The 26,152-nt window shown below is 45.7% G+C and overlaps 1 pseudogene; it reads left to right on the forward strand.

Moving 5' to 3' along the window:
• The window catches only part of LOC121548159, a 28,792-nt pseudogene extending 3,340 nt beyond the window's left edge, over positions 1-25,452 (forward strand).
• The last annotated feature ends 700 nt before the right edge of the window (positions 25,453-26,152 follow it).

Here is a 26,152-nt window from a genome sequence, read left to right on the forward strand (position 1 = left end):
AGAGCAGGAACAGGCCGGGCTGGGCTGTCGACGCACACCACTGACTTGGTGGGAATGGCAGGAACAGGCCGGGCTGGGCTGACGACGCGCACCACTGACTTGGTGGGAATGGCAGGAACAGGCCGGGCTGGGCTGACGACGCGCACCACTGACTTGGTGGGAATGGCAGGAACAGGCCGGACCGTACTGGGGACACACACCACTGGCCCCACGCAGGGATCAGGAACGGGCCGGACCGGACTGGTAACACACCCCAGTACCTCTCGCCGTGCCTCCACACTTTCCCTCTCCTCTGTGCCCAGTGGCCCCCCTAACCTGGCGGCCTTCTCTGCCAACGCTTTGCACCGCTCTAACCCGTACACCTGCTGGCCCGACGTCGTGAGCCCCCCCCTAAAAATTTCCTGGGGGTCTCTCCTCCCTCTTGCCAGACTCGCAATCATCTCCTCCCACGTCCATCCTCTCTCCTCGTCCCGCTGCTTGATCCAGTCGAGGTTGCCACGGAGATCTGCCAGCGATGGCTCCTGAACACGTTGCTTGGTCTGGTTAAGGTGGTTTCTTCTGTCACGATCGTCGAACAGAGAGGACCAAGGCGCAGCGTTGCGGGTGAACATATTTATATTTAATGACTAGATCACACGATCAAAACAAAGAACGAAACGTGAAGTCCTTTGATACACAAACCAAAAGGAACAAGAAACCACAAAACACAAAGTGCAAGACAAACAGTTAAATATGGCTCCCAATCAGAGACACCCAGCTGACACTCGTTGCCTCTGATTGGGAGTCACTCAGACCAACATAGAAAATTAAACATAGACTTACACACCCTGGCTCAACATAACATAGTCCCCAGAGCCAGGGCGTGACATCGGGCGACAGGATTCTCTGCTCCAAACTCGACCTTCATGTTCCTCCAGGTTACCTACCTCACCCATGCATGCATGGAGCTCCAGCTAGGGGGGAAGAAGATGATATTCGACCCCTGGCTGACGGGTCCGGCCTTCGCCAGGGGCTGGTGGCTGCTCCACGAGCCCCCTGCTGACTCCATGGAGAGGCTGTGCAGGGCGGACCTCATCTACATCAGCCACATGCACTCCGACCACCTCAGGTATGTAGAGATGTTACCAGTATGGAGTATGGGAGAATGAAATGAGTTGATATAGGAGGACAGGCTCAACGTCACTGGAAGGGAATGGATGGAACGGTATCAAACACATCAAACACATACTATTCCAGCCATTACAATGAGCCCGTCTTCCGAAATCTCCACCCACCAGCCACCACTGATTTCAATGTATTTATCATTTCGGTCCCACTTTAAACATATAGAATGCATAAACCTTCATAAGCACTACATCAATGCTATATCTATAATCTATAAGCGTATGTCATACTCTATAAATGGTGTATACACTATGTATTTTTATACACCATTTTTAGAGTATGAGATAGGTTTATAGATGATATGTGAAGCATTTATGTAAGCTATATTAAGCCTTTAAGTACTTCGTGTATATGGGACTCTAGTTTCAATTCCGGAAGTAAACAGAAATTTCATGAGGATGAGCACACAGAAGGCAGGAAGTTTTAAGATAATTGCTGAAAAATGTATTTTCAGCTACCCAACCTTACAGTTTTTCTCAATTGTTTACACACAAATACTGGTACTTGAGACACAATGACCACAACATGTAACTCATGCACCAACCCCCTGAACCAATTCTGCTAAACTACAAGCACAATTCCTGCTTTACACTAAAATTGCAGTTCTACAACACACTTTTTTCAAAACACTACACACAAATCTTTGCATTTGGCACAATTTTCATGTAGAAAATCTCTTGTTTTCACAATGAACACACTGCCATTCAAATATGCACACTGACTCATCACATGGGCAAACACCCGTCACACAGTTTTACAATTAGCAATCAGAGCTTTAGCATAAAAGGGCAACAGGTGAGCTCTTCTGTTTTGGAGCAATGGATGCCAACATTGGAAACAGAGGCAGAGCCAGAGGAGTGAGAGTAAGAGGAGGAGGACGGGGAGGACAAGGACGAGGAAGGCCAAGGACCGTAATCTCTGATGAGATCCGAGCCACTTTGGTTGATCATGTGGTCAACCATGGTCTAACAATGAGGGAGGCTGGGCAAAGAGTACAGCCAAATTTGAGCAGGTACACTGTAGCATCCATAATCCGGACATTCCGAAATGAGAATAGGTAAGAAATCTACTCTCACTAGAAAATTGCAGTACTGCATATCAATATAGTACTCAATGAGTACAGTTAGTACAGTATTGCCTGTGGACTGTTCTGTAGGACTGTAAAAAATAAAGTATGTTTCAAGTATTTGGGAAATGTATTTCTACTTTGTATTTACAGCATTTTACTATTTGTTTGGCAGAACTGAAAGATTACCAACACAAGGTGGTCGGGAACGTGTTCTGTCTCCTGAACAGGAAACTGAAATCATGAACATGGTCCTAGAAAATAACGCCATAACATTATGGCAAATACAAAGGAAAATAATAGAAAACAATGAGATATTTCAAAATATTGATAGGGTAAGCTTATCAACACTGGACCGTGTCTTGCGCAGAAATAATCTCAGGATGAAGCAGGTCTACAGGGTGCCATTTGAACGCAAATCAGAAAGAGTCAAAGAATTGCTATATAACTATGTGCAATTGAGTCCTATACAATCCCACAATTGATGCATACTCTCAACACTGTATAAATTATACATATTTCAGTATTGTAATCATAATGATTGTGCTTCACAATAGTGACCACTCCATGTCTATTTCTGATATTGTCATGTGTGTTTCAGAGAGTCCTTGAGCTAGAGGTGGCTGCAGTGGAGCACCAGTTCATCTTCATTGATGAGGTTGGATTCAACCTCACAAAAAGACGAAAGAGGGGAAGGAATATCATCGGCCAGCGTGCCATTGTTCAAGTCCCTGGCCAGCACGGAGGGAACATCACAATGTGTGCAGCGATTACCCACCACGGCGTCATCCATCACCATGCTACCCTTGGCCCCTACAACACCGTCCATCTGATCACATTCCTGGACACCCTACACAACACACTCATTCCACCAGATCAGGTAGATGGCCCAGAGCAGCTCAGGTACGTTGTCATTTGGGACAACGTAAGTTTCCACAGGGCTGCTGTGGTTCGTAACTGGTTCACTGCCCACCCACGCTTTTTAGTTGTTTATCTCCCTCCATATTCTCCATTCCTCAATCCTATTGAGGAATTTTTTTCTGCCTGGAGATGGAAAGTGTATGACCGAAATCCACAAACGCGTATACCTCTTCTCCAAGCTATGGAAGACGCATGTGGAGATATAGCAGCTGATGCTTTTCATGGCTGGAATCGCCATGCTAGGCGATATTTCCCCCGCTGCTTGGCCAGGGAAAACATTGCTTGTGATGTGGATGAGGTGCTGTGGCCAGACCGCAACAGAAGAGAGGATGCAGCATAGTTTATTTTTATTTTTATTTTTTTACTGTAACTGTATACATTAAATGCTTCTGTTTTGTATGTAGACCACTGTATGTGCAACTTTGTGTTGGTTGGGAATGGGATGTACACTGTGTACATTGTTTTTGTGGGAAAAATGAAATATATTTGTTACCGTGTATTTGTGTGTTCTGAGTATAAAAACAATATTCTCAAATATTTTACAACACACTTATGAATGTACTGTCTGTAGTAATGGCAACACTGAACCAAAAAAAGGCCTAAGTCATTATGATGAATGGAGAAGAAGTGTTTTCCATTTATCATAGTGTTTTACATTGAGCACATCAGTGTTCAACTGGTTCTTATAAATGACTATTCATATGATGGTTTGTGTGTGTCATTTGAAAACAAAATACAATTTTGATAAGAAATAACATTGTTTTGAATGTAAAGTTTCATTTTGCTGGAGAATTGAGGGGTTTTGCCCATTGTGTGTGTGTTTTTTGATTTGTGTGTAGAGTTCTGAGAATATGAGGCATGCTTTCAGAAAATGTGTGTAAACAATCGAGAAAAACTGTCAAATCTCTTTCTGCAACGAGACCCGATGTTCCCATTTATGTTGGCGACACATCAAGGCCAGTGTTCTGGTAAGAGTTAACTATATATATGTTACATATTAACATGGTTTTACAACCATAAAACAAATGAGGATGTCACCTTTGTGGGGTTATGCTGTCCTCGTTTGGTAAGGGCGCCAGGTAGCTTAGTGGTAAAGAGCGTTGTGCCAGTAACTGAAAGGTCACTGGTTCCAATCCCCGAGCTGACTAGGTGAAAAATCTGTCAATGTGCCCTTGAGCAAAGCACTTAACCCTTATTGCTCCTGTAAGTCGCTCTGGATAAGAGTGTCTGCTAAATGATGTAAATGGTTATCTGAAGTTGGAAGTTTACATACACCTTAGCCAAATACAGTAAAAAATTCCCTGTCTTAGGTCAGTTAGGATCACCACTTTATTTTAAGAATGTGAAATTTCAGAATAATAGTAGAAATAATTATTTATTTCAGCTTTTATTTATTTCATCACATTCCCAGTGGGTCAGAAGTTTACATACACTCAATTAGTATTTGGTAGCATTGCCTTTAAATTGTTTAACTTGGGTCAAACGTTTCAGGTAGCCTTCCACAAGCTTCCCACAATAAGTTGGGTGAATTTTGGCCCATTCCTCCTGACAGAGCTGGTGTGACTGAATCAGGTTTGTAGGCCTCCTTGCTCGCACACGTTTTTTCAGTTCTGCCCACACATTTTTTATAGGATTGAGGTCAGGGCTTTGTGATGGTCACAAAGCACCAAGTCTACGGTGCGCACCAAGTCTACGGTGCGCGTCGCCAGCCCGGCCCGGCCTGTTCCTGCCACTCGCACCAAGCCAGGGGTGCGAGTCGTCAGCCTGGTAAGGCCCGTCCCTCCTCCACGCACCAAGCCAGGGGTGCGAGTCGTCAGCCTGGTAAGGCCCGTCCCTCCTCCAAGCACCAAGCCAGGGGTGCGCGTCGTCAGCCTGGTAAGGCCCGTTCCTCCTCCACGCACCAAGCCAGGGGTGCGCGTCGTCAGTCCAGCACAACCCGTGCCTAGGTCACCGGTGCCTGGTAAGGTACCGGTCAACTGCTCCACTATGGAGCTGAAGCTAACCGCTCCTGCTAAGTCCAGTTCGGCTCCAGCCGGCGGGGCCAGACTGGACCAGGGGCGCTATGGGGGGTGTATTGGAGGGTGGTGGTCAAGGCCGGAGCCAGAACCGCCGCCGAGGAGGTATGCCCGCCCAGCCCTCCACTGTTTTGTTTAGTTGAGGCGCGGTCGCAGTCCGCGCCTTTAGGGGGGGGTACTGTCACACCCTGGCTCTGGGACTCATTATGTTGAGCCAGGGTGTGTTCATTCTATGTGTGTATTTCTATGTTGGTAATTCTGTTGTGTTGATTTCTATGTTTTGCCTGAGTGACTCCCAATCAGAGGCAACGAGTGTCAGCTGTTGGCTGGTTGTCTCTGATTGGGAGCCATATTTAAACTGTATGTTTTCCCTTTGTGGTTGTGGGTTTTTGTTCCGTGTTTCGGTCATTGATACCGTGGACGTCACGAGTCGGTTCTTGTTTTGTATTCATGTTTAAACTTTAACTAATTAAAGTATGTTTGTTCATCACGCTGCGCCTTGGTCTACTCCTTACCTCGATCGTGACACCATGGTGTTTATACTTGCGTACTATTGTTTGTACAGATGAACGTGGTACCTTCAGGCATTTGGAAATTGCTCCCAAGGATGAACCAGACTTGTGGAGGTCTACAATTTTTTTCTGAGGTCTTGGCTGATGTATTTTGATTTTCCCATGATGTCAAGCAAAGAGGCACTGAGTTTGAAGGTAGGCCTTGAAATACATCCACAGATACACCTCCAATTGACTACAATTATTTCAATTAGCCTATCAGAAGCTTCTAAAGCCATGACATCATTTTCTGGAATTTTCCAAGCTGTTTAAAGGCACAGCCAACTTAGTGTATGTAAACTTCTGACCCACTGGAATTGTGATACAGTGAATTGTAAGTGAAATAATCTGTCTGTAAACAATTGTTGGAAAAAAGACTTGTGTCATGCACAAAGTAGATGTCCTAACCGACTTGCCAAAACTATAGTTTGTTAACAAGAAATGTGTGGAGTAGTTGAAAAACAAGTTTTAATGACTCCAACCTAAGTGTATGTAAACTTCCGACATCAACTGTATATATACAGTACCAGTCAAAAGTCTGGATACACCTACTCATTCAATGGTTTTTCTTTATTTTTACTATTTTCTACATTGTAGAATAATAGTGAAGATATCAAAACTATGAAATAACACATGGAATCATGTAGTAAGCAAGTGTTAATCAAATCCAAATATATTTTATATTTGAGGTTCTTCAAATAGCCACCCTTTGCCTTGATGACAGCTTTACACACTCTTGGCATTATCTCAACCAGCTTCACCTGGAATGCTTTTCCAACAGTCTTGAAGGAGTTCCCACATATTCTGAGCACTTGTTGGCTGCTTTTCCTTCACTCTGATGTCCAACTCATCCCAAACAGTCTCAATTGGGTTGAGGTTGGGTGATTGTGGAGGCCAGGTCATCTGATGCAGCACTCCATCACTCTCCTTCTTGGTCAAATAGGCCTTACACAGCTTGGAGGTGTGTTTTGGATCATTGTCCTGTTGAAAAACTAATTATAGTCCTACTAAGCGCAAACCAGATGGGATGGCGTATCCCTGCAGAATGCTGTGGTAGCCATGCTGGTTAAGTGTGCCTTGAATTCTAAATAAATCACAGACAGTGTCACTGGCAAAGCACCCCCACACCATCACACCTCCTCCTCCATGCTTCACGGTGGGAACCAAACATGCGGAGATCATCCGTTCACCTAGTCTGCGTCTCACAAGGACACGGCGGTTTGAACCAAAAATCTCACATTTGGACTCATCAGACCAAAGGACAGATTTCTTCTGGTCTAATGTCCATTGCTCGTGTTTCTTGGCCCAAGCAAGTCTCTTCTTATTATTGGTGTCCTTTAGTAGTGGTTTCTTTGCAGCAATTTCACCATGAAGGCCTGATTCACGCAGTCTCCTCTGAACAGTTGATGTTGAGATGTATCTGTTACTTGAACTCTGCGAAGCATTTATTTGGGCTGCAATCTGAGGTGCAGTTAACTCTAATGAACTTATCGTCTGTAGCAGAGGTAACTATGGGTCTTCCTTTCCTGTGGCAGTCCTCATGAGAGCCAGTTTCATCATAGCGCTTGATGGTTTTTGCAACTGCACTTTCAAAGTTCTTGACATTTTCCAGATTGACTGACCTTCATGTCTTAAAGTAATGATGGACTGTCATTTCTCTTTGCTTATTTGAGCTGTTCTTGACATAATATGGACTTTTACCAAATAGGACTATCTTCTGTATACCAACCCTACCTTATCACAACACAACTGATTGGCTCAAACACATTAAGAAATTCCACAAATTAACAAGGCACAACTGTTAATTGAAATGCATTCAGGTGACTATCTCATGAAGCTGGTTGAGAGAATGCCAAGAGTGTGCAAAGCTGTCTTTTTGTTGTTGTTTTGTTTTAACCTTTATTTAACTAGGCAAGTCAGTTAAGAACAAATTCTTATTTACAATGACGGCCTACACCGGCCAAACCTGGACGACGCTGGGCAAATTGTGTGCCCCCCTATGGGACTCCCAATCACGGCCGGTTGTGATACAGCCTGGAATCAAACCAGGGGGTCTGTAGTGACACCTCAAGCACTGAGATGCAGTGCCTTAGACCACTGCGCCTCTCAGGAGCCCAGGCAAAGGGTGACTACTTTGAAGAATCTCAAATATAAAATGTATTTTAATTTATTTAACACTTCAAATCATATCAAATCAAATTTTATTGGCCACATGCGCCGAATACAACAGGTACAGACATTACAGTGAAATGCTTACTTACAGCCCTTAACCAACAGTGCATTTATTTTTAACAAAAAAGTAAAAATAAAACAACAACAAAAAAAGTGTTGAGAAAAAAAGAGCAGAAGTAAAATAAAATAACAGTAGGGAGGCTATATATACAGGGGGGTACCGGTCCAGAGTCAATGTGCGGGGGCACTGGCTAGTGGAGGTAGTTGAAGTAATATGTACATGTGGGCAGAGTTAAAGTGACTATGCATAAATAATTAACAGAGTAGCAGCAGCGTAAAAGGATGGGGTGGCGGGGCAGTGCAAATAGTCCGGGTAGCCATGATTAGCTGTTCAGGAGTCTTATGGCTTGGGGGTAGAAGCTGTTGAGAAGTCTTTTGGACCTAGACTTGGCACACCGGTACCGCTTGCCGTGCGGTAGCAGACAGAACAGTCTATGACTAGGGTGGCTGGAGTCTTTGACAATTTTGAGGGCTTTCCTCTGACACCGCCTGGTATAGAGGTCCTGGATGGCAGGAAGCTTGGCCCCAGTGATGTACTGGGCCGTACGCACTACCCTCTGTAGTGCCTTGCGGTCGGAGGCCAAGCAGTTGCCATACCAGGCGGTGATGCAACCAGTCAGGATGCTCTCGATGGTGCAGCTGTAGAATTTTTTGGGGATCTGAGGACCCATGCCAAATCTTTTCAGTCTCCTGAGGGGGAATAGGCTTTGTCGTGCCCTCTTCACGACTGTCTTGGTGTGTTTGGACCATGATAGTTCGTTGGTGATGTGGACACCAAGGAACTTGAAGCTCTCAACCTGTTCCACTACAGCCCCGTCGATGAGAATGGGGGGCGTGCTCAGTCCTCTTTTTTTTCCTGTAGTCCACAATCATCTCCTTTGTCTTGGTCACGTTGAGGGAGAGGTTGTTGTCCTGGCACCACACGGCCAGGTCTCTGACCTCCTCCCTATAGGCTGTCTCATCGTTGTCGGTGATCAGGCCTACCACTGTTGTGTCGTCGGCAAACTTAATGATGGTGTTGGAGTCGTGCCTGGCCATGCAGTCATGGGTGAACAGGGAGTACAGGAGGGGACTGAGCACGCATCCCTGATGGGCCCCCGTGTTGAGGATCAGTGTGGCAGATGTGTTGTTACCTACCCTTACCACTTGGGGGCGGCCTGTCAGGAAGTCCAGGATCCAGTTGCAGAGGGAGGTGTTTAGTCCCAGGATCCTTAGCTTAGTGATGAGCTTTGAGGGCACTATGGTGTTGAATGCTGAGCTGTAGTCAATGAATAGCATTCTCACGTAGGTGTTCCTCTTGTCCAGGTGGGAAAGGGCAGTGTGGAGTGCAATAGAGATTGCATCATCTGTGGATCTGTTGGGGCGGTATGCAAATTGGAGTGGGTCTAGGGTTTCTGGGATAATGCTGTTGATGTGAGCCATGACCAGCCTTTCAAAGCACTTCATGGCTACAGACGTCAGTGCTACGGGTCGGTAGTCATTTAGGCAGGTTATCTTAGAGTCCTTGGGCACGGGGACTATGGTGGTCTGCTTGAAACATGTTGGTATTACAGACTCAGTCAGGGACATGTTGAAAATGTCAGTGAAGACACTTGCCAGTTGGTCAGCACATGCTCGGAGTACACGTCCTGGTAATCCGTCTGGCCCTGCGGCCTTGTGAATGTTGACCTGCTTAAAAGTCTTACTCACATCGGCTACGGAGAGCGTGATCACATAGTCATCCGGAACAGCTGGTGCTCTCATGCATGCTTCAGTGTTGCTTGCCTCGAAGCGAGCATAGAAGTGGTTTAGCTCATCTGGAAGTCTTGTGTCACTGGGCAGCTCGTGGCTGTGCTTCCCTTTGTAGTCTGTAATAGTTTTCAAGCCCTGCCACATCCAACGAGCATCAGAGCCAGTGTAGTATGATTCAATCTTAGTCCTGTATTGACTCTTTGCCTGTTTGATGGTTCGTCGGAGGGCATAGCGGGATTTCTCATAAGCGTCCGGGTTAGAGTCCCGCTCCTTGAAAGCGGCAGCTCTACCCTTTAGCTCAGTGCGGATGTTTCCTGTAATCCATGGCTTCTGGTTGGGGTATGTACGTACGGTCACTGTGGGGACGACATCATCGATGCACTTATTGATGAAGCCAGTGACTGATGTGGTGTACTCCTCAATGCTATCTGAAGAATCCCGGAACATGTTCCAGTCTGTGCTAGCAAAACAGTCCTGTAGCTTAGCATCTGTCATCTGAACACTTTTTTATTAACCGAGTCACTGGTGCTTCCTGCTTTAGTTTTTGCTTATAAGCAGGAATCAGGAGGATAGAGTTATGGTCAGATTTGCCAAATGGAGGGCGAGGGAGAGCTTTGTATGCGTCTCTGTGTGTGGAGTAAAGGTGGTCTAGAGGTTTTTTTCCTCTGGTTGCACATTTAACATGCTGGTAGAAATTAGGTAGAACGGATTTAAGTTTCCCTGCATTAAAGTCCCCGGCCACTAGGAGCGCTGCATCTGGATGAGCGTTTTCCTGTTGATTTATGGCCTTATACAGCTCATTCAGTGCAATCTTAATGCCAGCATTGGTTTGTGGTGGTAAATAGACAGCTATGAAAAATATAGATGGTTACTTCATGATTCCATGTGTTATTTCATAGTTTTGATGTCTTCACTATTATTCTACAATGTAGAAAATAGTACAAATAAAGAAAAACCCTTGAATGAGTAGGTGTGTCCAAACTTTTGACTGGTACTGTATATGTTACATATTGACATGGTTTTACAACCATAAAACAAATCTAATGTCACCTTTGTGGGTTTATGCTGTCCTCGTTTAAACCATGTTACAGGATGAAAGGTCGCTGGTTCTAATCCCCGAGCCGACTAGGTGAAAAATCTGTCGATGTGCCCTTGAGCAAGGCACTTAACCCTAATTGCTCCTGTAAGTCGCTCTGGATAAGAGCGTCTGCTAAATGACCAAAAATAAAAAATAAATAAATAAAATAATGCTGGAGAAAAGACAGGTGCAGCTGACAAATATCAACGTGGTTCTCTTTGGCGTTTGGCAATATGTAAGCCCAAACAGCTCACTCTGAATGAACAGTTTATACGATAGCATGCAGGAACCCCTGTCAAAAGGCTCTCCTTTAATGCATTCTCCTGTTGTTATCTCCATCAGATTGATGAGCACCTCAGATTCATGATTCTGAAGGATGAAGTGCACCCCGAAATGGACACCTGTATCATTGTTGAATATAAAGGTACTCATCATGTCATTTGTAAAAGCATATGGCGCTAGCTTAGCAAAGAGTCGTGGGTTCAATTCCTGCAGTCACTGGAAGTCCTTTTGATGAAAGAGTCTGCTAAGTGGTATATACACTGAGTGTACGAAACATTAGGAACACCTTGCTAATATTCAGTTGAACCCCCTTTTTGCCATCATAACAACCTCAATTGGACTCTATTGGCATGGACTCTACAAGGTATCGAAAGCGTTCCACAGGGATGCTGGCCCATGTTGACTCCAATACTTCACACAGTTGTGTCAAGTTGGATTGATGTCTTTTGGGTGGTGAACCATTTTTCATGCACACGGGAACCATTTGAGTACATGAAAAACCCAGCAGTGCTGCAGTTCTTGACACACTGAAACCGGTGCGCCTGGCACCTACTACCATACCCCCTTCAAAGGCACTTAAATATTTTGTCTTGCCCATTCACACTCTGAACGGCACACATACACAATCCATGTCTCAATTGTCTCAAGGCTTAAAAATCCTTCTTTAACCTGTCTCCTCCCCTTCATCTACACTGATTGAAGTGGATTTAACAAGTGACATCAATAAGAGATCATAGCTTTCACCTGGATTCACCTGGTCAGTCTATGTAATGGAAAGAGCAGGTGTTCCTAATGTTTTGTATACTCAGTATACAAACACAAGCAGGTCACACATTCTGACTTTTGTCACACTTTATCGACCTACAGATTATAAATTGATAAAAATATAGATTCCAATTAAGCCAAATTATTTTATTGAAAATGCTCTTCCTGTTTGATTCAGGTCATTGTCAATTCAGTAATAAAAAGCATACAAATAATATTGAGGTGCAAGTTAGAACCTTATCTCAACCTTATCTCATTGACGTCATTTGACGGGTGCATCTGATCCTGGTTTTCCCACCCAGGTCATATGATCCTCAACATGGTGGACTGCACCAGGCCAAACTACGGCCGGCTGCCCCACAATGTGGACCTGATGATGAGTGCGTCTGGCTTCCCCATGACCTTCAGTGGAGGACAATCCACAGGTGAGTTGGGCAGGTATACAGCGTCCAAGTGTACAGCCAGTAAAATAACAGAGAAATGGGTTTTCCTTCTTATTGCCTACACATGGAGTGAATCTCAATTGTATTTCCTCTCTCCTCATCTCCTTGTCTCCTCCTCAAAGCACATTGGAGCAGATCTGAGGTTCCTTCCCTCAGATGTTCTCCTCCAATGAATTTTGAGGAGGAGACAAGGGTAGAGGAAGCGAGGAATCAACTAAATACAACTGAGATTCACTCACTGACTAGTGTTGCGTTCTCCCTGCAGAGAGCTGGAAAGCCGATTTCATCAAGAATGAAAGGAAGAAGCTCATGAACTATAAGGCCCAGCTGATAAAGTCCTTGCAGCCAAAGATCTACTGCCCGTTTGCGGGTTACTTTGTCGAAGCACACCCCTCGGACAGGTATCCCCATTGAGATGGGAGAACATTACCATATAGGAATAATGAGCACAATAGGTTTCATTTTCTATTTCTCTCCGTGCTGTTATTTCCATGTGTTTATTCTCACATTACTGTAATATATCCTCAAAAGAGAACAAACAAAACAACACAGTTATAAAATCTGGCTATCCCATCTGTATTACAAAACATGTACTATTTTGTGTACAAATTCCCTTCTATGTTCAGGTTAGGTTTTGACCCCTCTTATCACTTCAATTGCAGTCACTCAACATAAGACACATCACAACTTGACATTGACAACTGACATACATTAACTGACAGGTACATTAAGGACACTAACATGAAAAATAACGCGGAGGAGCTCAATGCCCTGATCAAGAAGAGCGCTCCAGGCATAACAACATGGACACCAAAGCCAGGTGCTGTGCTCGATCTGGCCTTGGCTCTGATGAGCCCCAGCCAGTAGGAATGCTCATCAATAAGCAAATAGTGTGTGTGTCCATGTCTGTCCATCAGTCCATACTCCATAGAAATGCCAATAATCATCAATAATCACAATTCACATTTTTGTTGTTGATGTTTCCCTCTATTCCCCATTGTTCCCCTTTTTCAGTATTGTTCCCTACTGTTGTCAATGTCATCATTACCTCACTTCCCTACTGTTGTCAATGCCATTATTACCTCACTTCCCTACTGTTGTCAATGCCATTATTACCTAACTTCCCTACTGTTGTCAATGCCATTATTACCTCCCTTCCCTACTGTTGTCAATACCATTATTACCTCATTTCCCTACTGTTGTCAATGCCATTATTACCTCACTTCCCTACTGTTGTCAATGCCATTATTACCTCACTTCCCTACATTGTCTACCATTATTACCTCACTTCCCTACATTGTCTACCATTATTACCCCTCTTCCCTACATTGTCTACCATTATTACCCCTCTTCCCTACATTGTCTACCATTATTACCTCACTTCCCTACATTGTCTACCATTATTACCCCTCTTCCCTACATTGTCTACCATTATTACCCCTCTTCCCTACATTGTCTACCATTATTACCTCACTTCCCTACATTGTCTACCATTATTACCCCTCTTCCCTACATTGTCTACCATTATTACCCCACTTCCCTACATTGTCTACCATTATTACCTCACTTCCCTACATTGTCTACCATTATTACCCCCTTCCCTACATTGTCTATGTCACGGTTTCGGCCGAGGCTGCCTCTCTCCCTTGTTCGGGCAGGCTTCGGCGTTCGTCGTCTCCGGAATTCTAGCTGCCACCGTTGTATGTTTCATGTTCGTTTGCTTTTGTCTGTTTGTTTTCACACCTGTTTCTAGTTTGGGCGTAATTAGTGTCCTATAAGTTTCTCGTTGTGTTTGTCTAGTGTTGTGTGTAATTGATTTTCGTCAGTCGTGTGTTTCGCTCGGTTGAGCTTCTCTCCACTGCGCTGGAGTATTTTCGCACCTGTTTGTGCGCTGTTTTCTATTTCGCCTTCGTGCGTATTTTTCGCCTGCCGGGCCAGTTGCCTTTTGCCTTGGTTTTGGCTTTAATACAAGTCTTTGGATTATCGTTCTGAGTCCTGCGTTTGATTCCACCACTACACCTACAGCACGCCCTGACAGAATTACACACCTACCATGGAATCAGCAGGAGCCGAAGCAGGACAGACGAGACTGGAGGCCCAGGTTCGGGAACAACAGGACCAAATCCTGCAGATGGGGACCGCCCTGCAGGAGGTGATCACCACCCTCCGAGGCTGGGGTACGCCTCCACCGCCTCCCTCCCTGCCAGCACCATCGGCCAGTCCACCCATTCCAGTGCCGGAACCTCGAGGAGTCCGACTCTCTCTCCCGAGGGCCTACGACGGAACCGCGGCTGGGTGTCAGGGATTCCTCCTCCAGGTGGAGCTATACCTGGCCACCGTGCACCCGGCACCTTCGGGGCATGAGAGCGTGTCCGCCCTGATCTCCTGCCTGGCCGGGAAGGCGTTGGAATGGGCCAACGCGGAGTGGAGGAAGATCGACGCCGCGACTATTACCTACGACGAGTTCTCCCGCCGCTTCAGGGCGGTGTTTGACCATCCCCGGAGCGGCGGGGAGCGTCTGGTCTTCCTCCGGCAGGGGAGGAGGAGTGCCCAGGAATTCGCGCTCGAATTCCGTGCTCTAGCGGCAGATGCAGGGGTGGAATGATCGGGCCCTCATCGATCTATACAGATGTAGCCTACGAGAGGACGTCCGTCGGGAGCTGGCTTGTAGGGACACCAGCCTCTCTTTCGACCAGCTGGTCGACATGTCCATCAGGCTGGATAACCTGCTGGCTACCCGTGGACGTCCTGCGGAGGGTCCGTCCATTTCACCCTCCAGCACCTCCGAGCCATGTCCCATGGAGCTCGGGGGCGCTGGCGCTAGAGAGAGGAGGAGTCGGCAGGCTAGGGGGTCCATCCACTGCACCAACTGTGGTCGGGGAGGACACACCGCGGCTAGGTGCTGGGGATGGCCTCCTAGGGGAGATGACGACAGGTTCCGCACTGGGGATTCCCTCCAGGTGAGTAGGCGCCCCACTCACCCAGAGCTCACTGTTGCCCATTTTTGTATGCCTGTGCGTTTTCCACAGGTAGCACCTCATTCCCAGCATAAGGCGCTGGTAGATTCAGGCGCGGCTGGGAATTTTATTGATAAGAAGTTTTGTTTAGCGTTAGGGATTCCCCTTATTCCTGTTGATGTTCCTTTCCCCGTTCATGCCCTAGATAGCCGTCCGTTGGGTACGGGCTTAATCAGGGAGGTCACGGCGCCACTTAGGATGTGTGCGCAGGGGGGTCATCAGGAGATGATTCAGCTGTTCCTGATTGACTCTCCTGCGTATCCGGTGGTGCTGGGCATGCCCTGGTTGAGTACCCATAACCCAGCTATTTCGTGGCAGGAGAGGGCTCTGATGGAGTGGTCTGCTCAGTGTGTGGGTAGATGTTTGGGCGTTTCCGTAGGGGCTACCTCGGTGGAGAGTCCAAACCAGGTGCCCGCATTGCACGTTCCCCCTGAGTATGGGGATTTGGCTATTGCGTTTAGTAAGGCGAGGGCGACGCGGTTGCCACCCCATAGGCAGGGAGATTGTGCGATAGACCTCCAGGCAGGAGCTGCGCTCCCACGGAGCCATGTGTATCCTCTGTCTCAGGAGGAGAAGAAAGCTATGGAGATTTACATAGACGAATCTCTGAGACAAGGATACATACGGCCTTCCACTTCCCCTGCGTCCTCGAGTTTCTTTTTTGTGAAGAAAAAGGATGGTGGTTTGCGCCCGTGCATCGATTACCGTGGTCTCAATCAGATTACGGTGAAGTACAGTTATCCACTCCCGCTGATTGCGACCATGACTGAGTCGTTGCATGGGGCGCGTTTCTTCACGAAATTAGATCTCAGGAGCGCGTACAACTTGGTGCGCATCAGGGAGGGTGATGAATGGAAGACAGCCTTTAGTACCACCTCGGGCCATTACGAGTATCTGGTCATGCCATACGGGTTGATGAACGCTCCGTCAGTTTTCCAATCATTCGTGGATGAGATCTTCAGGGACATGCAGGGGCAGGGGGTGGTTGTGTACATTGATGACATTCTCGTGTACTCACCTACCCGTGTCGAGCATGTGGCCCTGGTGCGTAGAGTGTTGCGGAGGCTGGTGGAGCACGACCTGTATGTGAAGGCAGAGAAGTGTCTGTTTTTCCAGGAGTCGGTCTCCTTTTTGGGTTATCAGTTGTCTGCGTCAGGGGTGAAGATGGAGGTAGACCGGGTGTCGGCCGTGCGTAATTGGCAAACACCAACCACTGTGAAAGAGGTGCAGCAGTTTTTGGGGTTTGCAAATTACTACAGGAGGTTTATCCGGGGTTTTGGACAGGTGGCAGCTCCCATCACGTCTCTGTTGAAGGGGGGTCCGGTGCGTCTGCAGTGGTCGGCCGAGGCGGACAGGGCGTTTGGGAGGCTGAAGGACCTGTTTACCTCGGCCCCGGTGCTGGCGCATCCGGATCCCTCTTTGCCGTTCCAGGTAGAGGTGGACGCGTCAGAGGCCGGTTTAGGAGCCGTGCTTTCACAACGGTCTGGCGCGCCACCTAAACTCCGCCCCTGTGCTTTTTATTCTAAGAAGCTCAGTCCGGCGGAGCGGAACTATGACGTAGGGGACAGGGAGCTGTTGCCGTGGTACAGGCTCTAAAGGTGTGGAGGCACTGGCTTGAGGGGGCTCAACACCCTTTCCTCATTTTGACGGACCACCGTAACCTGGAGTACATCCGGGCGGCGAGGAGGCTGAACCCTCGCCAGGCAAGATGGAGTATGTTCTTGACCAGGTTTACTTTTAAAATCACGTACATCCCTGGGTCACAGAATGGCAAGGCAGATGCGCTGTCTCGGCGGTATGACACGGAGGAGAGGTCCGTGGAGCCCACTCCCATACTGCCTGAGTCGTGTCTGGTGGCACCGGTAGTGTGGGAGGTCGATACTGAACTCGAGCGGGCGTTACGCACCGACCCTAGTCCACCACAGTGCCCGGAGGGTCGGAAGTACGTTCCGCTCGAGGTTCGGGATCGATTGATCTATTGGGCTCACACGTCACCCTCCTCTGGACATCCGGGTATCGGCCGGACAGTGCACTGTCTTAGTGCCAAGTACTGGTGGCCCACGTTGGCAAGGGATGTGAGGGTTTATGTTTCCTCCTGCTCGGTGTGCGCCCAGTGTAAGGCGCCTAGACATCTGCCTAGGGGTAAGTTGCTACCCCTGCCCGTTCCACAACGACCATGGTCCCACCTCTCTGTGGACTTTATAACAGACCTTCCCCTCTCCCAAGGGAATACTACTATCCTGGTCGTTGTGGACCGGTTCTCTAAGGCCTGTCGTTTGCTCCCCATGCCGGGTCTTCCTACTGCCCTACAAACTGCCGAGGCACTGTTCACCCATGTGTTCCGGCACTACGGGGTACCCGAGGACATTGTGGCTGATCGGGGTCCCCAATTCACCTCCAGAGTCTGGAGGCGTTTATGGAGCGGTTGGGGGTCTCGGTGAGCCTCACCTCGGGTACCACCCGGAGAGTAATGGGCAGGTGGAACGCGTAAACCAGGATGTGGGTAGGTTTCTCAGAACATACTGCCAGGACCGGCCGGAGGAGTGGTCAAGGTACGTTCCCTGGGCCGAGATGGCCCAGAATTCCCTACGCCATTCCTCCACTAACCTAACTCCATTTCAATGTGTGTTGGGTTACCAGCCGGTTCTGGCACCCTGGCAGCAGAGCCAGATCGAGGCTCCTGCGGTGGATGAGTGGGCGCGGCGCTCGGAGGAGACGTGGAACGCTGCACACGTCCACCTGCAGCGGGCCCTCCGACGTCAGAAGGCGGCGCTGATCTCCACCGCAGTGAGGGACCGGTGTACGCACCTGGTGATCGAGTCTGGCTCTCTACCAGAAACCTGCCCCTCCGCCTGCCCTGTCGGAAACTGGGTCGGCGGTTTGTAGGGCCATTTAAAGTCCTGAGAAGGTTGAACGAGGTATGTTATAGATTACAGCTACCTGTGGAGTATAAGTGTATTAACCCCTCGTTCCATGTGTCCCCTTCTCAGGCCGGTGGTGCGGGCCCACTCCAAGAAAATGAGATCTTGGAGACTCCTCCGCCCCGTTGGACATCGAGGGGCACGGCGTACTCCGTGAGGTCCATCTTGGATTCGAGACGTCGGATGGGGGGTCTCCAGTATCTAGTGGAGTGGGAGGGTACGGTCCGGAGGAGCGGTGCTGGGTGCCGAGGAGAGACATTTTGGACCCGTCGCTCCTGACGGAATTCCATCGGGGGTATCCGGGCGCGCCCTGCTCACGCGTCCTCCTGGTCGTCCCCGAGGCCGAGTCGGCGCACGTCTGGAGCCGCGCGTCAAAGGGGGGTACTGTCACGGTTTCGGCCGAGGCTGCCTCTCTCCCTTGTTCGGGCAGGCTTCGGCGTTCGTCGTCTCCGGAATTCTAGCTGCCACCGTTGTATGTTTCATGTTCGTTTGCTTTTGTCTGTTTGTTTTCACACCTGTTTCTAGTTTGGGCGTAATTAGTGTCCTATAAGTTTCTCGTTGTGTTTGTCTAGTGTTGTGTGTAATTGATTTTCGTCAGTCGTGTGTTTCGCTCGGTTGAGCTTCTCTCCACTGCGCTGGAGTATTTTCGCACCTGTTTGTGCGCTGTTTTCTATTTCGCCTTCGTGCGTATTTTCGCCTGCGGGCCAGTTGCCTTTTGCCTTGGTTTTGGCTTTAATACAAGTCTTTGGATTATCGTTCTGAGTCCTGCGTTTGATTCCACCACTACACCTACAGCACGCCCTGACAGTCTACCATTATTACCTCACTTCCCTACATTGTCTACCATTATTACCTCACTTTCCTACATTGTCTACCATTATTACCCCTCTTCCCTACATTGTCTACCATTATTACCCCACTTCCCTACATTGTCTACCATTATTACCTCACTTCCCTACATTGTCTACCATTATTACCTCACTTCCCTACATTGTCTACCATTATTACCTCACTTCCCTACATTGTCTACCATTATTACCCCTCTTCCCTACATTGTCTACCATTATTACCCCACTTCCCTACATTGTCTACCATTATTACCTCACTTCCCTACATTGTCTACCATTATTACCTCACTTCCCTACATTGTCTACCATTATTACCTCACTTCCCTACATTGTCTACCATTATTACCCCTCTTCCCTACATTTTCTACCATTATTACCCCACTTCCCTACATTGTCTACCATTATTACCTCACTTCCCTACATTGTCTACCATTATTACCTCACTTCCCTACATTGTCTACCATTATTACCTCACTTCCCTACATTGTCTACCTTTATTACCCCCTTCCCTACATTGTCTACCATTATTACCTCACTTCCCTACATTGTCTACCATTATTACCTCACTTTCCTACATTGTCTACCATTATTACCCCTCTTCCCTACATTGTCTACCATTATTACCTCACTTCCCTACATTGTCTACCATTATTACCTCACTTCCCTACATTGTCTACCATTATTACCCCTCTTCCCTACATTGTCTACCATTATTACCTCACTTCCCTACATTGTCTACCATTATTACCCCTCTTCCCTACATTGTCTACCATTATTACCCCTCTTCCCTACATTGTCTACCATTATTACCCCTCTTCCCTACATTGTCTACCATTATTACCCCACTTCTCTACATTGTCTACCATTATTACCCCTCTTCCCTACATTGTCTACCATTATTACCTCACTTCTCTACATTGTCTTCCATTATGTTCTCTTTCTACATTCCCTTTTTTTTCCTACATTATTTAAAAAAAAATGTATGTTGTAAATAAGGTAAAATGCACCTTAAATCATGTATGACTTGACTATAACCACAGGAAAGCCATCACCGACCCTCCGACCGGGACACAAATCTATAAGGACAGTTGGGACTTTGATTTGTACGTGGCTGAACTGAACAGGGCAATCACCGCTGAGATATTTAGACATAAAAGCTGGATCCAATTTTATTACACCTGGGCAGGGTTTAAAAACTACAATCTGGTTGTTCGGGTAAATATTGTAGTCCATATAAAAGTCCTCACAGCTCTTAGTGCTCTACTGCACATCTACAAGCTGACTCCTGTGGTGGATTCATTAGTCGCTGACCGTTGCAAAACGGTTGGTCTGTTGCAACAGAAACCGATTACAGTTTACTCTAGGAACCAAACAGAAGCCTGAATTTGTCCAATAGAAACTCTCATTTTCGTGGCAAAATGTTTTCCGTTTGGAGTAAACGGTTTAGACCAAACGTTTTGTACCAATCTGTCTGCGACTTATGAATACACTCCTGGTTACTCCTGACTCGCATTCGGTAGGCAGTAAAAACATGTAACGAAAATTATAATTATTATTGGACAATCTATTAATAGACAATCTCCATTTTAAACGTTTCTTGGTTTTGTACCGACTGAACGCGACCCCTTCCACTCACTTCCTCTCTCTCTGTAGATCTTTGGCATGTTTAAAACACTTAGGGACGCTCTCACGGACACAGATTAAGCTTATTCCTAGATAAATTAATAAAAAGCTCAATGGAGAATCTCTATCGGAATTTTTTTTTGGTCCAGGACTAGGTTTAATCTGTGTCCAGGAAACTGCCCCTTGGAGCATCTGATTTTGGCAGCTTGGACTATGACCCCTGGTTCCATTGCGCCAGGCAAGCTCAATCAATTTGAAACATTTAAATACATTTTTAACCCAAATCTGGTGGGTTTGAGAGTTGAAATTAGAAGGAATCTTTTCCAATTATTCTCATGCTTATGCTACTTTCTTTTTAGATTCTGGTCATTCTTTAGATTCTGGTTATTCTTTAGATTATGGTCCTTCTTTAGATTCTGGTCATTCTTTAGATTCTGGTCCTTCTTTAGATTCTGGTCATTCTTTAGATTCTGGTTATTGATTCTGGTTATTCTGGTTATTTATATTCTAGTTATCTGGTGTTTATCATAACTGCAAGTTAGTGAATAATGCAAATTGTTTGAATTCCAACACAACATAGCCTTACTGTTGTTTTTATTATGTATTTAAGGTCATTGAGACAGATGAGGACTTCAATCCGATAGACAATGGCTACAACTATCTGGTGGACTTCATGGATCTCTCCTTCCCTACTCAGAGGCCTGCCAGAGAGCACCCTTATGAGGAGGTGAGCATGGCTACAACACCTGCTCACCTATATACTATTAAGTACACTGCACTCCACTTATGAGAAGGATCAATACAAACATTGTGGGGAAAGAACATAGCATGTTACAAATCTGTCATAAGGGTGGCAGGTAGCCTAGCGGTTAAGAGCGCTGGGCCAGTAACTGAAAGGTTGCTGGTTCAAATCCCCGAGCTGACTATGTTCCCTTGAGAAAGGCACTTAACCCTAATTGCTCCTGTATGTCGCTCTGGATAAAATAGTCTGATAAATGAGTAAAATGTCAATAAGAATAACATTTCCTGGACTCATGTCATTCTCGTAAGAGGTGAATGCTGTATGAGATGGCAGGCTACTATGCAAAACTTCAAGGGTTTGACTGTGTTGTCGTTGGCAGATGCAAAATCTGTTTTCAATTGAAGATCATTGTTGCTGGCTCAGTTCTCACTACTGCCTTAAATGCAGGGCTTGATAAGGACAGTGCCTTCAGAAAGTATTCACACCCCTTGACTTTTTCCACATTATGTTGTGTTACAAAGTGGGATTAAAATTGCTTTCTCATTTTGTATCAATGATCGACACAATTTATTTTATTTTTTGTTAATGGAAAATAAAACGCTAATATATATAATATATAATAATATAATATAGCAATAACCAGCAAAGCATCCCCAAACCATCACACAACCACCACCATGCTTGACCGTTGGTATGAGGTTCTTGCTGTGGAATGCAGTGTTTGGTATTCGCCAGGCATAATGGACCCATGTTGTCCAAAAAGTTATACTTTTGACTCATCTGTCCATAGAACATTCTTCCAAGAGTCTTGATGATAATCCAGGTGCTTCCAGGTGCTTTTTGGCAAACTTGAGTCAACCTTTTGGACGACATGGGTCCCATTATGCCTGGTGAAAACCAAACACTGCATTCCACAGTAAGAACCTCATGGTGGCGGTAGTGTGATGGTTTGGGGATGCTTTGCTGCCTCAGGACCTGGACGACTTGCCTTAATAGAAGGAACCATGAATTCTGCTCTGTATCAGAGAATTCTACAGGAGAATGTCAGGCCATCCGTCTGTGAGCTGAAGCTGAAGCACAGCTGGGTCATGCAGCAAGACAATGATTCAAAACACACAATCAAGTCTACATGAAAATGGCTAAAAAGCAAAACATTTGAAGTTTTGGAATGAACTAGTCAAAGTCCAGACCTAATCCCAATTGAGATGTTGTGGCAGGACTTGACACGAGCAGTTCATGCTTGAAAACCCACAAATATTGCTGCGTTAAAGCAGTTCTGCATGCAAGAGTGGGCCAAAATTCCTCGACAGCGATGTGAGAGACTGATCAACAACTACAGGAAGCATTTGGTTGCAGTCATTGCAGCTAAAGGTGGCACAACCAGTTATTGAGTGTAAGGGGGCAATTACTTTTTCACACAGGGAAATTGGGTGTTGCATAACTTTGTTAATTAAATAAATAAAATAAGTATCCATTTTTTTTGTTATTTGTAAACTCAGGTTCCCTTTATCTAATATTAGCTTTTGGTTGAAGATCTGATAACATTCAGTATTAAAAATATGCAAAAATAGAGAACATCAGAAAGGGGGCAAATACATTTTTACGGCACTGTATATGGGTAAGTCTTTAAGAGCTTTCCACACCTGGATTGCACAATATTTGCCCATTATTATTTTTTAATTCGTCAAGCTCTGTCAAATTGGTTGTTGGTCATTGCTAGACAGCCATTTTCATGCCATGCCATAGATTTTCAAGTTGATTTAAGTTAAAACGGTAACCAGGCCAATCAGGAACATTCAATGTCGTCTTGGTAAGCAACTCCAGTGTATATTTGGCCTCTTGTTTTCGGTTATTGACCTGCTGAAAGGTGAATGTGTCTCCCAGTGTCTGTTGGAAAGCATACTGAATCAGGTTTTCCTCCAGGATTTTGCCAGTGCTTAGCTCTATTCCATGTATTTTTATCCTCCCTATTCCTTGACGATGACAAGCATACCCATAACATGATGCAGACACCATGCTTGAAAATATGAAGAGTGGTACTCAGTGATGTGTTGTGTTTTCCCCAAACATTACGCTTTGTACTCAGGACAAAAAGTTAATTTCTTTGCCACATTTCTTGCAGTATTACTTTAGTACCTTGTTGAATTTTGTATTCTATACAGGCTTCCTTCTTTTCACTCTGTCATTTAGGTTAGTATTGTGGAGTAACTACAATGTTGTTGATCCGTCCTCAGTTTTCTCAGATAACAGCCATTAAACTCTGTAACTGTTTTAAAATCACCATTGGCCTCATGGTGAAATCCCTGAGTGGTTTTCTTCCACTCCGGCAACTGATTTAGGAAGGGCGCCTCTATCTTTGTAATGACTGGGTGTATTGATACACCATCCAAAGTGTAATTAATAACTGCACCATGCTCAAAGGGATATTCAATGTCAGCTTTTATTTATTTTTACCCATCTACCAACAGGTGCCCTTCCCCTGGTCTTTGTTGTGGAATCTGAGCTTGAAGTTCACTGCTCGACTGAGGGAACTTACAGCTAATTGTATGTGTGGGGTAGCGAGATGGGGTAGTCATTTAAAAATAATCAAGTTACACAGTATTATTGCACACAGAGTGAGCCAATGCAACTTATTGTGTGAGTTTTTAAGCACATTTTTACTCCTGAACTTGTTTAGGCTTGCCATAACAAAAGTGTTGAATACTTATTGACTCAAGACATTTTAGATTTTCATTTTTAATTAATTTGTAAACATTTCTAAAAACATAATTCCACTTTGACATGATGGGTTATTGTGACACAACAACGTAATCCGTTTTAAATTCAGGCTGTAACACAACAAAATGTGGAAAAAGTCAAGGGGTGTGAATACTTTCTGAAGGCACTGTACACTGCACTCCACTTATTAGAAGGATCAATACAAAAAGCAACTGCTTCTAGGGCTCAAACATTTAGGGGCAGAAACATACCATGTCACAAATCTGTCATAAGAATAACATTTCCCTGGACTCATGTCATTCTCATAAGAGGTGAATGCTGTATGAGGCACAGGCGCACAGAGATGGCAGGCTACGATGCATAACTTCAGGGTTTGAATGTGTTGTAGTTGGCAGATGCAAATCTGATGCAAAGCTGTTTTCAGTTGAAGATAATTGTTGCTGGCTCAGTTCTCACTACTGCCTTAAGTGTAAGGCCGGATTACTGAACGGGCACGCAGGGCAAAATGTGTAGAATAGCATGAGATGAGCTATAAAACAGCAAATTTTTCTCTTTGCCCCATGGCAAAATGTATAGAATTGCAGGTAATTAGCTTTAAAACTGCAAAATGTTCTCTCATCATGGCAAAATGTGAAGAACAGTATGAGGTGAGCTATAAAACTGCAAATGTTTATCTCGGCCTCATGTCAAAATGTGTAGAATAGCATTATAAAACTGCACATTTTTCTCTCTGGAGGTAGGTGTCCCGGGACCGCAAATGTGGCAGTCCGGGCCTTCCTAAATGCCAACATGCCTTTAAAGGAACCCCCATTTATCTCCAAGTGGATAATTAGTTTGTTTTCCATTTCATGTAACTTGATTGGACTGAGACATAGAGAGTGTCCTACTTTATCTTCTGTAAAGATCAAGAGCAGGATCGGAGTCATCAGGCACGTGGCTTCTTTGGGACGACCTGTACATCGGCTTTCAGAACCGTCTGAGCAGAGAGCCAGACGTCTACCACCACCGGTAAGCCCTCGTCTCCTCATCTTGCCTCCTTTTCTTCCTTCCTTCCTCCCTTACCAGACCCAGGCATCTACCACCACCAGTAAGCCCTCGTGTGCTGTTATGAACTCTATTGTGTTGTGTTGCTGTACACTAGAGCAACGATTCTCAACTGTTGCATTTTATACCTGTCTTGGTTATTTGTCCAGGTTCTGGAACCACTTCCAGACAGAGTTGCCAGTCGCTGGGCCGGATTGGGACTTGTTCCTGCAGCAGGTGCCATCATACCAGAGGTCTGCTGAACCCCAGGGAATCCAAACAGAAAGTGGCTCTGCTTGTACATTGTCTTAGAAAAAGCAAGCTATTCTGTCTCATGAGAACCAAGCTTTGTGCCTGTATCCATTAATTAATAAGAAGGGCTGCTCTCCCTGTCACTGTAGGCACCACCAACCTCCCTGTTCTACTGAAACGGGGAAAAAGGGACGTGGCTGACGATATTTCATTTCCGAATTGGTTAAAATAATTGGTTCATTTTATTTTCTAATTCTGTTTTTTTTATGTAATGGTGAAAACAATTAGCATAGCATCTACTGTTACTTGGTAGGTCTGCATGTAGGGGACTAGTATGAAATAGTACCTAAATGTATGCACACACTACTGTATGTCTCTCTGGATAAGAGCGTCTGCTAAATGACTAATACAGTGGGGAGAACAAGTATTTGATACACTGCCGATTTTGCAGGTTTTCCTACTTACAAAGCATGTAGAGGTCTGTAATTTGTATCATAGGTACACTTCAACTGTGAGAGACGGAATCTAAAACAAAAATCCAGAAAATCACATTGTATGATTTTTAAGTAATACATTTGCATAGTCCTTAGCAATGTATTACTTAAACATTTGAATAGTCCTTAGCACGGGTACTTCCTGTTCGCTTTTCCAACAGTCTTGAAGGAGTTCCCACATATGCTGAACACTTGTTGGCTGTTTTTCCTTCACTCTGCGGTCCAACTCATCCCAAACCATCTCAATTGGGTTGAGGTCGGGTGAT

Source organism: Coregonus clupeaformis, unplaced genomic scaffold, assembly GCF_020615455.1.
Source record: "Coregonus clupeaformis isolate EN_2021a unplaced genomic scaffold, ASM2061545v1 scaf0126, whole genome shotgun sequence".
NCBI classification, from domain to species: Eukaryota; Metazoa; Chordata; class Actinopteri; order Salmoniformes; family Salmonidae; genus Coregonus; species Coregonus clupeaformis.